We start from the raw sequence: 18,636 nt of genomic DNA on the forward strand, positions 1-18,636 counted from the left end.
CCAGCAAAAGGTGAGTACTAGCGATAGTGGTACTGAACAAAATTGCAATATCTTGTTAGGCAACTGTCGTTTTCATCTCGATACACGTCGTAATCAAATTTAACGGCTATTGAAGTCGATAAAAAGTTGGCAGCGCCGGATTGTGACGAACTGGTGAACCGTAGCCGGACGCCTATGGAATTATTATATTTGGTAAATTTTTATTTACGCAACTGAACTTTATGAACGACCATTCTGGACGCGAATTCTGATAAATTTGGTTCAAAGTTGGCCAAATTGCACCCAGTTGATCAGAAAAAAAAAGGTAAGCATAAACGCACAGTCATAATTATCTGAAATCAATTTATTCAGGAAATTATGATGAAGCCAGTGTAGAGTATATTTTTTTTTAAACTTTAAACGGAATGAAATGTATATAAAAATCTCTTGAACAGTGAATGTTGATTGCTACTATCCAATATCATAAAGATGTGAGAGTAAAATAAAATTGCAAAAGCAATGTTTATTCGGAGAAGTGCCTTGACTTGTTCAAATATAGCATATAAATATATAATAGGTAATCTAATGTTATGAAACGCGAACCTTCATCAGCGCCACTTGATGCTTCAATGTCGAGCTCCGACGGCTCAATTACCGAACAAATACGAGTCCGATTTGTACAGATACCGACGCCGATGTGTACAGAATGCAGTAATCATGTTTATTTACGTAGTTCTCATTTACAGTTTGTTGCTTTATACTTGCAAATATTGCCCTGTAATGATTGTATATCAGTCAGCAGTCATTCATTATACATAACAATACCTCTAATGAGAAGTAATCTTCTTTCAAAAATGTTATCACAGAAAACGTTGAGATCTTTGAAAAGTACGAGTAATGATCGCCTTGGGATATAGTCTAATGGCGGTCTTAATCGCTATCCGCGGGAAAATCGAGGTGTAATTAACATTAATCATAGAGATGTGGGCTCTGAGGACTAATTGTGGACATCACTCCTTGCCGACGTCGGCTGGTCTTGTCGTGCGTAGCACTCACAGGCTCGCAGCGCACCGTGTCTGTGACTCTGCGGCGAGTGGTCGGCGCTCGAGCGCTCGAAGCCTCGGAGCGCCGTACGTCTCAGCTCGGTTATGAATGACGTTGTGACAAAAGAAACGCGCTGCAGATGACGCTGATAAATAGTCGCGCACTGTTTAGCAGAGACTAGCTGGTGCGCCAGTCTTTTATCTCCACAGCTAATTAACCACCATCGTGGAGCGGGAAATAAACGTGGACCGACGTTGATGATCGGCTATACATCATTTCTTGGTATCGCTCGTTAACACGAATGAATACTTCGTAAGTTTCCGTACGATCATTTTCATATTGTTTCCGTATTTTTTCACTCCAATTTTGTGTGCTGACATCGCGTGACGGAAACCGCGCGCCGTGCCTGGCTCTGCCGGTGTCCCGGCGCGCCCGCCGTCGCCGCTGTCATGTCTCTGGTCACGCCAGCCCACCACCGCCACTGCGCCGCGTTGCGGAAGGTATGTGCCGGATTATAGCTTCACTTAATATAATTTACGAGGATTCATAACCTGTGATTACATTAAACTGGTTTGCTATTTTACATACAATTACGGCTAGTGTTCTATTTCGGTCTGTAAGGCAGGTACAAAGTATGGCCTGAGTAAACAATGTTGAAAAAGGGGCACAAATATGGCAAGGTGTTTTATATCGCCCGCGGGAGATCTTGTTTCGCAACTTCCTTTTTGGTGCGCGTCTAAACATCAACTTCCCATAACTGTAGTATACTAGCAACTGTAGTAAGAAGCAGCTGCACGAGGAGTCGAGCCAGCCGTAAATCAGCGCCCGCGCATCGACCAATAGCGGCGCGCCGACACTAACATGCCGTCATTTGCACCTGCCGCTTAAAGGAAGCTCTAATGAAGCTCCGTGCATCTTTACTTCAATCTGATAGTCGGATATAAAATAACCGACTATATAATCCTGTTAAAAAAACTTTTATTTGGTGAACTTTATTACTTAAAATACATTTTGTAGGTAGTCTTAGAGAGCTTAAAAAATAGGCATTACTGTTATCGATTGAGTCTTTGACGACTACCACAAGTTACTAGGTATTTTATAAACCACTGGTTCAAAGAAATTATTATCAGAGGTAATTGTTGATTGTATAAATGTCTAAATTCAAAATTGATGTGTCTCTCTCAGCTATAATTGAAAATGTAAACGAGAACCGAGTAAATCTACGTAGGTATATAACGTATTTTCAAATAGATTTTCCTGCGACCTTTCAATGAAATTTAATAATTTACTTGTAAGGTGTAAATTGAATGTTAGAAAGGTTGAATCGCGGGCGGGTGGCGCCGTGCCGCGGGCATGTGTGCGCCGCACCGCCCCTGTACTCTTGCAAACGATTAAAATTCAAAGCCTGTAGAAATGTAATTACTTCTCAGTCTGGTCAGAGTTCCGCCGACTTTTATTCAGAGTAATTAAGTTTAATGCCAGTTTTACATCTTAACTCGATTGTTGAATCGTCTTTTGGATGAGTTAGAATGTTAGATGATCAATCTACCGATTTCAATTCCGGTCATCTTTATAACCGACCAACGAAATGTCGTTAAATTTAACGGTTTCTTTTTAACTAGAAGTTTAAATATAAGCCACATGAAAATATTACAAAGCTCGTGTTGGTCTGTTTGTAAGCAGTTTACCATCTGTTCTTGTGTAGTTATATAAAACACGGGTATCTGGCAGCACTCGTGGTATTGTTCATCCTTCCTTGTTGCTCAGGTGTTTTCGCCGCACAATCAGCAGTAAAAAGGAACGAAGCTTTCATACAAGATATTCTGGACTGTTTTTATGCTTCATAATAGCTTGTTTCAAATTGTGCAAGCCGGGCAATCTTGAGATTTTTGAATTAATTCATCCCATTGTGATAATAAAGTATACCCTGGCCTTATCTCTGCCTTATCACAGGGGGATTTAGGAAATAATGTTCATAATAAATGAGTTATTTTCATTAATTGTGGCTTGTGAGCTTTTATGTTTAACACGGAGTATTTTGTGCGGGACTTATCGTCGAGGTCATAAACACTACTATACACACTAAGTAAATAATTGTGTATTATACAACTCTATGCCTGTCGGCAGCTCTATGCATGTTCTGAGTAATAAATGTGAACATTTAGGAACTAAATCATTATTACATTTATTAGCGAGTTTAACAGTTAATGTGTTTTCTGCGAATTCTCCACGTGTTGTTGCAAGCTCTTAGCTCGTTTACTTTGGTTTTCCTCCGTATCTCTATATTATTTACACGAATGCTTTATGTTTAAAGTGGAATAACAAATACAATGTGCGAACAAAGTTTAAATGGAATTTTCTAGGAAACTTCTTAAGATAAAACGGATTCTTGTAGCTGAGGAACTCTTGAAAGATTCAACCCGTGTCGGTAATTACGAGTTAAAGGCAAGTGGTTTTGTATCAACTACTATACGTTACATTTAGCGAATACATACGCATTTTTTAAAACACATACTTACATATTTTTGTAGTGTGTTTACTACTGTTTACGTTTTCTTTGTAATTTTTATAATCTTTTTGTATATATAGCAAAGTAAAAAAATATATATTGGAAACATTCTTTTAGTTTTCGTCATTATTGCCCACATACCAGCTTTTCCCATGAATTTAATACAAATAACCGTGTAAAACCACTCATATAAGGTGATATTAACCTAACATACATATTATGCACCATGACTCGTTTGCGAATATGCCAAGGAACTTCAATTAGTGTTTGCTGAACAATTAAAGTGTGACCTTATGGTACTGGTAGCTGCTAATTTGCGAATATTCTCACGAAATTCTGCTAACTGTTACGCCTGCACTTGAAACAATTTGTTTAGAGCTGTCGAGTACATCACTGTGTTTAATTTTGTTTTTGACATCATTGTATGTACTAGTATATAGTTGCTTTCGAAGTTTAAGATTATAGATGGGTGTATTAACTTTGATAATTTCGCTTATAATAGTTAAGTGTATTAAATTCTTTAAATATTCTTAACTAGACTTTTCCGCCGGCATGCCCCGAGGAAGATGTTTGTAATTTAATGTACCTAAGCGTTAATAAGGTTATAGCAATCTCCAGTTTTCTGAAAAATATCGAGCTAAAAACGGAGCTATTTTTGCGTGTATAATATTAAAACGACGCAATGAATGAATTCAGGAGGAATTTAAAGTATATCTCTCATAATAATTCCACTATTGATTTAACTGTTCAAACTGGTACTGTTGCATGCCAACCAATATATTATCAATTATAAAATCTCGTTGTGTGTATGTGCGCATTTAGCAATAAATTGATAATGGCTGTTAAAACATTTGGTCAAGCGTGACCACTCATTCTAGTCAATTGAATTGAAACTATAGCCCGCGATACACTGACGGTATAAAATAGCTTTATGTAGTCGTGCTCAAAGGCAAGCATCAGTAAATCACTTGATATCGATACTTGATAATGCTTAATGTGGCTGCAATAGGCCGTATCTGCAAAGCTAAGATGGTGAATTATAACCGACCGTTAAATTCTTGCATGCAATTTTAAACTTTGTTCCCACGGGGACAAAGATCAAAGTTTTATGTTATTGCTGTGACAATAACAGTAATGTTGCAACGAGTATTTACATTAGCTGCTATTTACTTCATGATTGTCAACGATAAACGCAGAGTAAATAAAGTACAGGGTTGTATTATGAGTACAAAGTAATAAACGCGTGTAATGAAGCCTATAAATTTTGTCTTTCATATTGAAGTGCATGAATAGGGGAAGCAAATTTTTACTACCATTGTAAATCAATAGGGTTCATGATTTAAAAGTAAAACTTAAAATTTTACTCAAAATCACATAGTCCCTAACACCAGTATAGAATTGAAGCAGTGGAAACCAAAATTAATTAGTTCTTTTATAAAATTACAAAACTCTACATCTGAAATCTCGATGCACTTAGTAAATATAGTACGTAATCAAATTGAAGTACTATGTGACTTCCAATTCATTTACCAAACAGTTCAAACTTAAAAGTGCTTCACACATATTCAGTAAAACTATTGATTTTAATGTAGTACTCTATGAGCGTTAGACCAAGACAAAAGGTTCAACTACCTCTGACATTGAATAGAAGTTTCGAGAATTAAAAAATTTGGTTAACCATATTCGAAGTAACTTTGAAGCCTATTCACTTCAATTTGTCTAAGTAGATTCTGTTATTTAATTGTAATTCTTAGACTATTATTATAAAGAGAGAGAAAACTTTAAGTTTTTGTATACAAACGTTCAGTGGCACCTTTAGAGCCGCTATTTAAAAGAAATGTCCATCACAATTTGGAAGGTTAATTTATATAACCCGAGTAAAACTGTGGAGCGCCGCTAGTTTTCAAATATGCCGAAAAATAACAATAAACATTATTAACACAATTATTTATATTAAAAATTAACGAGTTATAATTGCGGTATGTTCTGTTACATGTGTTTGAAACTTTATATCGATTCAACTGACATTTTGCAACACCTATCTGTGCCACGATAAAACTTGTTCATTTCGATGAAAAGATAAACTACGAGTGTATGAAAAGGTTCACTAAAGTATAGAACTCCATATTAGTTGAAAATTGCGTTTGCCGTTCATTTATTATTAATGTGGCCGATTTAATTAGGTTTTCTATTACAATAATGACTTAATTAATGTTATTCAGTTCAATATCTATTTTGGATTTATGAGATACGTAATAATCCGTTGACATTTGTTCATATTTCATTACGACTTGAAAGACTCGGTGCCCTATTAAATATTTTTAGCATCGCACAATATTAATAATGAAATTACTAACTATTTAATTATATTTGGTTCGACAACAGTTTGTTTATTAACTAAACTAATCCTAATATAATCAACTTTACGATTTTTTACGTCATAAACAATTTGCAATAATCGAAATACTGCAATCAAATCACGTTCAACATTTAGTATAAAATAAATATTGAAAGATACATATCTTTGCGTGGTCTATGTTATTTGCCAAGTTATTTACTGTTAATTAAGGTGCTACTAATTAAGTACACAGTAATAACGGCTTTACAAACACAGTTGATAGAAGTTTAAATGGCAGTATGTATTGACAGGTATGGTTAGTTTGTACGTATGTTATGTAGCTTATATTATGTGTAGAGTAGTTGAGCTTATATTATATACTAGCTTTTGCCCGCGACTTCGTCTGCGTGGCTTAGTGACTTAGGACAGAATTTCCTAATAAATATTCATCCTTTCTTTCACCCATTTATACCCCTTTTTGCGATTTGTTTAGGCCATGTTCTTTTGTAGGTTAGTTCTATTACTGTACCAAATTTCATTAAAATCGGTTTAGTAGTTTAGACGCGAAAACATAAACTGACAGACAGACAGGCTCGAGTTCACGGGAATCGTTCTTTCTACTGATAAAATCGTCATGAAAATTTATTTAGTTGATTTTGAAAGTATCGCAAGCAGACAGACAGACACTGAAGATATTTTTTCTTTATAATATTTAGTTACAGTGATTACACAAGTTCTACTACTGAAGACCATTAAGATATTATATTTCATATGTGAGTTTGTTTGTTACTTCTTCTCAGTTGTTTTCCCACAAGAATAGAAGTCCCCTTTTAGTCTGTGTTAGTGTTTGGTGTCGTTACATTTTTCTACGAAGTAACGCTACGAAAACAGTAATACAAGGAAAACACAACACACTGTTAAGTATAGGCCTTAGAGTGCTTTCAGAGTATTTTATTATATTATTGACTAGTATTATTTATGTATACAGTAAGTTAAAAACTTTAGAAATCCATCAAGAATATCATTAAGAACATTTTAAAAACATACCACCGTTTTACTTCTATGGCTGACACCTTCTCGATATAATATAAACGTAATAATATACTTGCTGTGTAAATATTCTGTTATATTTTTAAATTGCTTTGCATGTGCATATTGTACAAAAAGTAGAGTTCATGTTAAACTTTCATTTTACCCAAGGTTCTTTAAGATTACCGCGAAAATTAACAGGATAACATTCTCATGCAAAATTCAGCGCAAAAATACAAAAACAGCGGCTGAACAAGGAAGAAATAGTTTGAATCAGGAGATGGGATCGTAGGAAATCCTAATCCCGTTCTGGAAAATTCGCTCTCATTTTCTCGAAGCAAAATATAAAATGCATACGGGTGTAGTCGATAGCTAAGGCTAGCATTATGTGTATGAGTTGACTTATTATAAAATAGTTGAAGTAAGATTAATTGCAGGTAGAAGACCGCTTGGCGGCTCTCGCGCAGGTGTGTACTGTTGCGTCACTCAAGCGCATTCCTCAAGCTTAGGCGGCCATTTGTCGGGATTTCCTCCACACGACAACACACCAGATTAACGGCCAGCGTTACTAATTATACTTACATTATTTTTTTGTAAATGTTGCGGCGTTCCTTAGTAGTTCACTACAATAAAATCTACATCTCATGACCATTCCAGAATTACATTAGTTCTGCCCGCAATCATTTATTCGATGTCATAAGTTTTTTAATCGTGTTTTTAATGTTATTTAATGGTATTACTTAGTTAATGATTTCTATGGTGTGTTAATGATAATTGTGACAATTAAAATGATCGATGACGATTAAAATACACAATGGAATTTTCTTAATTACTTATTCACAGAAAAAGATTTAATTACAATTTACATAAATATTTACCGTGGAATTATGTATATGTATAATTGTATAATTTATATGTACATGTTGTGAATACAAAACTTTACGTTTTAGGCATTTATCACAAGCATGCAGTTACTAGAAATATTTACGAAATGTTATACCTAAGTCTCAGCTTGGTATCACTAAATGCTGAAAGCGGCCCTCCCTTTGTTCTTGCATGCAAGTATGACCGCGCAATTCTTATAAATGTCATCGATCCCTTAATAATATCATACGTAGACTGTTCGAAGAAATGGTTCCTCGTGTAGTTCAATACTTGTACATAATTAAGAAAGGTAGGGTTCCATTGTAATACAAATCCTTGGAATTCTCTCGTTCCTTATCTTCCAGTATGAACTGTACGAATGACAATCAAGCGATTTCCTTCCCACGCTCTGAACAGCAGCGAGGATGATATAGTAACGCAGTAACAATTTGTTACCACATACCCACATGTAGTTGAATGTAGTAGCATACTATCATAATATTCTCTGTGTATAAATCACTTCAATGACTACCCAGGCGTCTGTATTTTGCTCGCTGCGTCGGTACCGACATTGTTTAATATAGAGATAATGGAGTATTAGAATAACAGAGTACAAAGGTGCTTAGATTAAAATGTGTGGGCTCGAACGTGCCTTATTTCGTTTATACATTGCCATTATAATGGAGCTAATTATAAATATATGCGTAACTTACACGCTGCATTTGGTACGTTTTATAACAGACAATTTTAGCCGCCTAACGAAGTGGATACGTAGGTGCCAAGAAATAACACATTCATATATTATTGATTTATTCATACACGACAATCCGTAGGCAGAAGCACAACAAGAGTACTTGTTGACATTTATTCGATGCGTCGGATCGTGTGCTTATTTCATAATATCTGTGCGTACAAAAATACCCATAATACGTGTCATCGTACTTACAGTTCAAGACTTACAGCCTTGAGACCACAGACAGCCTGGCCCCAGCCCAGCGATGACACACGCTGATATGGATATGCCTAATATAAACATGCACATTACATACACAATTAGACGCACATGTATGTAGGTTACATGTGTGTTTAACGATTCATCCGACTTGTTTACAGTGGGATGGGCTTTTACAATACTCGTTGACCTTTAAATGTCCTGCACCAACCTAAAACACCAGTGCTATACATTCGACATTGATTATATCAGTTGATTGATACAACTGCGCATATTGTATAGAACATTCATTATCGCTTATTCAAACTCAATGTCAAAATCATCAATGGTTTTTATTTAAAGTTACAAAACAGACTGGTTTTTTCCATAAAAGTTTTTCACCGAGTTTAAGAAACTAGACACTTTTTAAGGTTTATCGTAACGAATCGATCTAAAGGAAAACTGACACCGTTAAAGGCTTGGCTCGACTCTAATCGATTGCCAATATCGAATTATAAGTTAGTTGCAGTGTGAAACGTTATATTTTACGGTTAGTTTCGCACTATACCGCAATTTCTTTTTTCCGCGATCCCAGCGAGCGTAAAAAGTATTGGATTATGAAAATAAAATTTCTGTTAGCTAACAGTGTTTGTTCAGCGCTGTAAATAAAATCGCTGCGTTGAATAAGGAAAAGGAATATTACATTTGTTACAGGTAAAAGTATTTATAGACAGGTAAGTACTTCGTTTTCCTTTTGAAGAAGCAAGCATTATAATAATTGACCACCTACGTACTTCAGTGCTAATCACTTCACTAAACATCGTACTGAAAGCTGTTTGTTATTTAAGATTTAGCACCTCCAAAGACGTCGCTATCTAAGCAGAAGGTGCTACTTTTAGCCCCATCCGTACGGATACAAATGAATTATTTACTCGGCTTTGTCGAATGGAAGGAACTCGTCGTTGAGACGAGTCAGTCGCTGTGATTACAAACATACCTGCATGTATCTACACGAACTGTTTGTATGGATATATTTGAATCGGGACAAGAAAACGTTCGTTAGTTTACTATTAAGAATTATGTGATAATGTATGCAGGTGAAAGGAGGGAAAATAAATGTTTGTATGGAATCAATGTAAAACTCCAACATGCTTTAAAAAGCTTGAAGGATTTTTATTACATCAGTATAATAAGTAACACTAATATAAAATATAATCATGTCTTCATCTATACACACAAGTACCGTACCTATGTATCCTAAACTTAAAAGTACCTCAGTTGTAATGATGTCTCATAGTTAGCATAAGAAAAATTAAGGATTTATATTAAGGGATTTTATTAAATAAAGACATACATCGAATTTGGGAACATCTTATTCAATTCATAACCACATAATAAAACATTGTGGCTCTAACGAATTGGTTTACAAGAATTTCATTTAGTACTTTTATTTACCGTGCACGAAACTTTGGTAGCGCTACAAAGGCTATACTTGTATGTACATCGACAACATGGATACCCGAGACAACTAATTGCAAAATCTGAGTAGTATATGAAAATTAATTTTGAACTTAAGATGTGGAGCACGAAGTTTCAAGGTTAACGTTGATTAATCGTGGCTTTACTCCCTACTTTGCTCTACACCGAGATATACAATACACAGCACGCAACACGAACCGAGATGAATAATCAAGGGTGCTTCGTAATAATAGATAAAACCTTGCTTCATTCAGAATTACTCAGGCTTATTTATAGACCTTGTGATATCTACTTACGTAAGAACAACAATAAAAGCTACTTTTTTATGAACTTATTTCAAAAACGTGACTCCAATTTTCAATCACATGGTCCATACATTCCCTTCGAGATTAAAGAATCATATCCATTATGGTAATACTCCACATTAGGATTTATTTATCCGAATCGTTTTGTTCGTCAGTCCCATTATGGAATCAATAGCAGTTCAATCTGAGACCATAGTTCCTACATTTTACTTTCTCCGAGCGGTATGTAAATAGAGCTTGTTCTGTTACTGTTATTTGTGTCGCTCACGATATTGTTTTCCAAATAGACGCTTAATAACGGTTACGTCCGATGTCTCGGATGCCGGATAAAATATATTAGATGCTTTCCTTATAATATTATTATAGCGCAAACATTTGAATGTATTCAATATTTTCATAAGCGACGGAAGCTAGCAGTCGGAGATGTTATAATGTACAATAGGTTGTAACAACAGTGTGAGGATATTAAAACACTTGGTGGACAGACAATGCCGCTCGGATGACACCGCCTAGCCACCCTTCGGAACAATAGCCTCGTTAAATTCAACAATAACAGTTCACCTGCGGCCCGCCTCTGCTCGTCTGACTCCGCTATAATCAATGTAAAAAATATTTAAATGGAAAACCTATCGTCGAGATACCTCTGACCCAATATCGTTTATTTGTGGTCCATTTGGTTGGACGCACGCGACATTTAGCGTTGTGGCAACCGGTCTGTTAAGTCTCTATGTATGTGTACAGTTTAAGCTCGATACATAAACTAGCATGTTGCAGACTGGTTGTATAAACATCAAGTTTTATTGCTTGGCTGTGTTCCACGCAGGGACGTTAAACCCGCTTGAGCCCTGGAGCTAGTATTTACACGATAGTTGGTTGTTGGGGTAAGCGCAGTTGTCGTAGAACCGACTACTCGCTCCAAGTGCATCGGATCCTCTCTCACTCTTTGTATCAGCATGCTATACACGCTTCAGTACAGCTTTCACGTAAAACGCACCCGCTGCTTATGTTAATTGCAGGTACGCAATTCAACTCTATTGATCAAGAACCATGTTTATTTATACTTAAGGATATTATTTAAATTGTGTGAATTGAAATTCAATGTTTATCAACAAATCGCAAAACAATGTTTATCTTAATCAATTGTTTCTGAATACTGCTGAGAGACGAAGTGTTATATCAGTATCAAGCACCATTCATGTAGGTTCAACAGCGTGTAATTCGGTGACTGAGTATAATTAAGGGCTTTACTGGTCGTCGTCATAACCCGGGACTGAAACTGCTCCCGCCAAATTGAGGGCTCTATTAGACGCTCTCCCTATTACGGTGGGACCTAATACCGTCATCGGCTGTTGATACACCCCTATACCTATTCCGACAATATACATTTACTTAGGGTATTCTCTCCGGTGGGTTTCAGACAAGGCAGTAATTTAAGAATCAGCATAAAAGCAGCATTAAGCAATAAAAAAGTAATGAAAACACTTGCAACCGTCCTTTAAAATTCAGCAAAGTTTCGCTGTTCTGTTTTAGCATCATGTAATATTAATGCTAACCGAAATGAAACAGTAACAGTAACAAGAGAGCAGAACAAAATTATTTGCAGATTTAATGTACTGAATAATTTATTGTGTTAAGTGCATCAAAGATTGTGCGAGAGCTCGAGTAATAAAGTCAGGGTTGTACGTTGCCCACTGCGGCCATTCTTCGGCTAGCTCGTCCCAATACTAATGGACGAATGCCAAACCCAACGTACAACTCCCTACAATAATATTTTGATGCCAAAATATTATATTCCACAAACTCAATTGCGTTATGCCGAACGTGTTGTGCTACAATCAAATTGTAAAGTTATTTTTATGAATGCACTCAGCGAGGCTATGTTTTGAGCCCTAACTCGATCGGTACACTCCATTACCTTACAAATTAGCATGATACACGATCAGATACATATTTAATTACATAACTGTCACAGTCAGTCGTACAGTAGCTCGGTATTAACATATTTTTAAGCCTAATGTATCTGAATACAAAAACGACTGCTCATTCCTTATACATGTCCTGTGTTAAGCGGCTAAAACTCTGCATATGTATTCAATGCTGTGTCTGATGGTATTGTTTTGAAACGAATTACTATCCAGAACATTAAATTAAATCCTCATTCGTAGGCGGCGGGAGCGGTGGCCGCTTATTTGGATGCGTGCGAGGATGCTCAGCCGCCGTCGGAGCGGGCGGCGGTGCGCGGAGAATGACAATGTGCAATTATATTTAGCTTTCATTGCAATTATCGCACGTAGAATTAACAGAAACTGTGTCAGGGCGCCACGTCGCCGCGCCGCGACTTGCGACACGGGACAACGGCGAACACCTACAGCTCTACAACGTTATCTAGCCGCTTTAAGCTGTAATCAGCTTTCAAAGCGCCACGGTCGCATTCGTCTGCGATAACTGCGCCTATATAAATTACGTAGTCGCGACACTGGCTGAATTATAAATTAGAGCTTAGCTAAAACGCAACCGCTTTAATCTGTGGGCATGATCTTTGTTTCGGATCACCGATTGCTGATAATACAGGCGTCCCGATAGGATATTATTAATGTCGGCACAGGCTGGTGTAACTCCGATTTCAACTTAGGCTTGAATTAACACGTTGTGGTTGCTGGTTTACAGCACGCTTCCGTAACTTCCTTAAACTCCGAATCTGTTTTGTCTAAGTACGAAGTTGATGTTTCAATAGGCTACACAATTTGAACAAACTTGCAGCTGTTCACTTCAATTTTATATTAATATTTCAGTAAAGCATATTGCATGATAGATTTTTTTTTGCCTGATAATACGACGGTGAACATATGCATTTGTGCTAAGCAAGCAGGGTAATTTCACATCCACATAAATAAAGTGTGAGAAAAGTGTAAAGTATTTCAATGCAAATAAATTACATGTAGTTGCAGTTTATTAACAGATAATTTCAACTTCCTTTACACAGAGTTTATTCGAAAGATAGCCTTAGTTAGTCATAAACTTAAATCGTACAAGACATGTAAAATGTGGTCATACTTGTGAGCAGAGTCTGATAACAATCTACATAGAGTGCATATAGCGGAACGACAATACTATGCACACAGTTGGATAATATAGGCTGGTGTATGTATAGATGTAAAATGTAAACAGCGGGATGTACCGCTATCGGCCCACCTCCCAACCAGTTTAATGAAGAGATTTGGCACGACTGCACGAGCTTTAACGGTGTCTGTCTCTCCACTAGATAAACGCGTTTATTATTGCACACGATATAAACACGATTTAATGTAAACGCCAACATTACTATTCACTAAAAACGACAAACTTTGTATTCAATTCGTTTATAAAGTTGCCCAATTTATATTTGAATACAGACAGGGCAGGTGGTAGGCATTCAAATTTTTGTAATAAAAACTCTCTCGACGTGATATAACTTGGATGTTGAATATTTCATTGAGTATTATACGACAGATTGCTGATAGACCATAATACCGGTACGACAAAAAACTCTCGGAGAAATGCATCAGCATCGGGAGCAAGAAACCGGGCGAGCGTCGATCACGACTCGAAACAAATACTTAGGCGGTACCGTTTTGTCATGCGGCCGACGAGGCAGATTGCCGAGCCCGCACACACGCCGTGTACCTATCTACACTCGTGCCACCACACAATGGGACCGGCGACAATGGCACACCGACCGCCGCCGTCACCGCTACTCCCAATATTCCTCATTTGCATACTCCTCCCGTCGATGTGCGTCTATTCTGCACCGACGTGTCGCTTAGAGCTGTGTCACGCCGCACTCCAACTCACAAAACTTAAGTAACGACTTACATACTATCACGAGAAACTCGTATCTAGTGTACAGTTGCAATGAGCCACAGTAATATGAAACTAAGTCTTCAGCACTGTTCTAACACCACCATTGGTAAGGATATAGCATCGCATTACAACCTTAGTCGATATTAAGCTTTTGATGATGTATGTTAGTTTGTTAGATCCAAGAAGTGCATTGTAGCTCTTTAAGCTTTAGCAATTGAATATAACGCAATGTAGGCGGTGCCGATCTCGCTGTTGTAAAGAGAAAAGTGCGAGAAGACAATTACAAAAACGACAAAAACGCTGGAAGCAATCCAGCGGGCATGCTCTTAATTGGATGAGACCACTTCCTCTAAACGACATCTCGCTCTATGCTCGCTGACTACGACTGCAGTTCTAGCCTTTCATATTCAACTAACAAGACTTTGCGGAATGAGTTCCCTTGTTACATCATATGACTTACAATTATTACCAGTAATTAGAAAGAAGAAAAACAAAAGAAAGAAATATTAATTCATTTTAAATATTACTTACTTCATTTTAAGTACAAATATGTCAACTCATGTTTTTATTAATACAAAGACATGCGTGTCTAATAGTTTTGGGTAATAGCTTGACAACACAAAAATAATACTAAACCCATTGCCTACTTCATCAATTTTCGAAACAGGTCACGTATTACTATAATACCGATATAATCTTCGAACACTATTTTCATAAGCGTAATCATGTCACGCGACGTGGTCCATTGTTCTAGCCGTTTAATACTTCAAAATAATGGCTTGGGAGATTAACTTTTTGCACAGCCGCGACCAACTGGCCACCACTTGCAAATTAATGAGACAGCAGTAAAAACATTGCCGTTGCGTGTCTTCAGTACTATTTCAATGAACTAGGTTTTATGATTCGTAATGTAAATGTTATTGCTACATCAGTTAGCAATCAACGCCATAAATAGACAGTCTTTTGTTCGGATATATTGCACCTACAACTCATTATTCAAATAGACGTTGATGCATCACACAGATAATTACAACGATCGCAACGCGGGGTGAATACTGTAAGTTAAGAATGGAGTGTCAATTTGCTTGATAGGTCGCTCTCACTCTTTTATCGTGAGAAAGTGTATCTCTGAGTTTCGTTTCGTTGACAATAGCCGTCTCATTGAGATCGTTTGTGGAATGATAACTCAAAGTGTTTTTGTACGATAATTCTTCTGTAGTAATCAATTCTAGGAAATTTTATTTGAAAATAGTAAATTTCGTTCAAATGTCTCTTTTAAAAAAAAAATTAGCCTATATCGAATTAATTGTTTACTGACATTCACGCCAATGATGTAGGGCATTCATCAGTGAGTGTCATGTAATATTGGGTCAAAACAATATTATAACAATCAACAGTGTTAATTAAACTCTCTAATGTGCTTGAATGAATGTGACTCATATAATGATAGAAATAACAAATAATCCACTTGTAATTTTGTATTTCAAAAATGTATTTCGGCTTGTTGTGTTAGCCGCAGAAGATTTAAGACAAAGGTCTTACATGTAAGTATAATTGTTAGCTTGTCTATTTCAATTAAAACATCTAGAAAACGTAGTACTCATTACCGCTCAGTTAATTCAATTAGCCGGAACTGCCAGCGACGCTACCAAAGACAAATTTAAAGTGTTTTATTAAAAGTTTTGCGCCTTGTCTATGACGTTACTTCAATTCTTTTGTTCTTTTCCTTAAAAGGTTTATTTAAACGCTAACTTAGTGTCTAAGTCACGTCGCTTTAAAAGAAGTTACGAATGAATTCAATCTTTCCCTTGGAAAGTGTTTATCGGAACATAAAAGGCCAAGTTTCTGTCTCTAAGTGGCTACTTATTAGGGAAAGTATGTAGTATAATGACAGACGCGGATGAATTTAAATGTATATTTTGGTGTTTTGGACGACCTTAAATAAAAAAGGGACAAGAATATTACGTACTTTGCGAGTGTCGTGAATAGGCTTTGAATACTTCATTACCATTTTTCCTTTAAACATTGTAAATTGTAAGTATGGGTCTACGTAATGTTCACGTAAAATTTTAGTGTATTCTTAGAGGTTTATAATGTTGTTGCAATGTTGGTGAGGCAGCTCGCCTGAGGACCCATAAACCGATAAAACAGTAAAGAAAATAAACGCGATATTTTTCAATGAGATTCGCAGCAAATAGCCATCAGTCCTATCACCGATCCGTTCGTTACGCGCAGGCAATCACAAAAATATTTTACGAGGGCCTACCACCAATAGTCCCCCTAATGTCCAGCATTGGATATTTATATGCTGATATTTCTTCAGATTTACTGCTATGTAGATAAGAAGTGTCATTTATTTCATATTGTGAGGTCGATTGCTAATTTATATCTATGTTCCGGTATCAGTGAAAACCGAAATGTATCGAATGTTAATGACACAGTTTAAAATTGCGAAGGTTAAACAATACAAATAGGGTGTATAATGATTGAATGAAATGGAATTGAATGGGTGGAAGTAAGCGTCGTGTTTGAACAATCAGTATAATTGTCCGCGTTGTCTTCTGTACGATTGAATGTCGGTCAAGTAACGTCAGTTACGTGACCCATTTATCGCAATTGCCACGAATTGATCTCCATCAATGTGTTACAATAGGCTATAGATCCAATCGATTGCAAAATTGTATTCAACGCACGAAGATTTGGGTCTCACTTTTACACTCGACTGCGCTAAAATAAGAGGTGATTGAACACGTACAAATAAATCGTATTGATGCTCAATGCCGCAATGTTCTACATGAGTGATAATAACAATATGCCTACACATTGCTCGCAGGCACGTAACACAACAGAACTGCCTCTATATAGTTTTAAGCTAGTCAAGGGGAAAATATTGTATGGAAACCGAGCCAGGATCCAATTGTGTTATTCGGCAAGTGACACTTGTGCGGCCTCCCAGAAACATTAGTAATGGCATTGAGTCTCGTTAAATTCAATGATTTGTTGCCCTACTTGCGCTTCGTAGGTTTGTTACCTGACAACTCGTATTAATTTATAAGTTTGTGGGCTTCAACTAGCATGAATATGAAACACTTTACAAATTCCTTTACGCTTAATGCAAAATTTACTAGCTATGCTATAAATAAATTCGTCTCACGTTATAAATTGCAAGTAAAAAATATTTGCAAGAAGTTTTGTGCACGAAAACTGTTTTTTCGCTCTAAATAATTTAAATAAATTTATCAGGCTTCATGAGGACCCACTTTAAACAAAAACACTAAATTGAATATTCTGTGAATACTTCAAAGTGAAAGAAAAATCGATTTTCATTGATATTAAGCATTCGTAGGGCGCGTTGCCAGGTTTGATCAAATAAAATTATGTAGCTATTTAGTAGGCAGCGTGGTGGCCACATTAAAAGGTTACGGGCCAAGTTCAACCACTTTTATTATCAAAGTACTCAGTATTAACAAATATAATGTGTGTTTGGGATAAACAAACGTTATATGTGGAATAATGAGTGTATCTTAATATAGGTTAACTGTTTAACACTAAAATTGTGTCGTTGTTGTTTTACTGAGTATAAATCTAATAAAATACCTAGAACAGAAAACATATTAATATTCGTGTTTAGTTCCAACTGAGTGCTTGGTTACTTAATATTCAGCTTTTATATATTAAACCCAAACATAATTGAGTTGAAAAATTTGGATCTAAGTATTATTTAAATCATTCCTAATTTATATCCTGTCAGGTATCTAGTTCGTCTAATTTTAATATTAGACAGCTGAACTGATACTCCTTATTTGTTTTTCTGGAGAATTTAAAACAAAAAACGTACTAAGTAACCCTAATTCCATTTCAATGTAGATATTTTGTTCATTCTGTAAATGTAGTGAACAGTTGACAACACGTGCGTAGACAGTAAAGGCACGAGTATAAATATTTAACGGCGGGTTAAAGCTGTTGGCCTCGTCTGCGAGCACCACAACAATCCATTCTCGTCGACTCTTATTTAAGTTTAGTTTGATAATATAAATCATAGTATGTATTGTGACGTCATGCGGCAGCTTTCCCGCGGGGTCAGATGACTGCAGGATAAGCGAGCTCGGTGAGTCGCAACTCGCGATGAACCCTGATGGGTTCCACTGAGTTACGGTAACGACGCCACGGCCCCGGTAACGTCTACCTATTCAACCACGCTGCCATCAACTTATCTCAGACATCACCCGTATATACCTCGGGAGATGAAGATAGCCAAGATTGTTTGTGTTACGATTATTTTGTCTAGGATTCAGTAACATTTTTCGTTTTCTTTCGG

This window comes from Anticarsia gemmatalis, chromosome 1 (assembly GCF_050436995.1).
Source record: "Anticarsia gemmatalis isolate Benzon Research Colony breed Stoneville strain chromosome 1, ilAntGemm2 primary, whole genome shotgun sequence".
NCBI classification, from domain to species: domain Eukaryota; kingdom Metazoa; phylum Arthropoda; class Insecta; order Lepidoptera; family Erebidae; genus Anticarsia; species Anticarsia gemmatalis.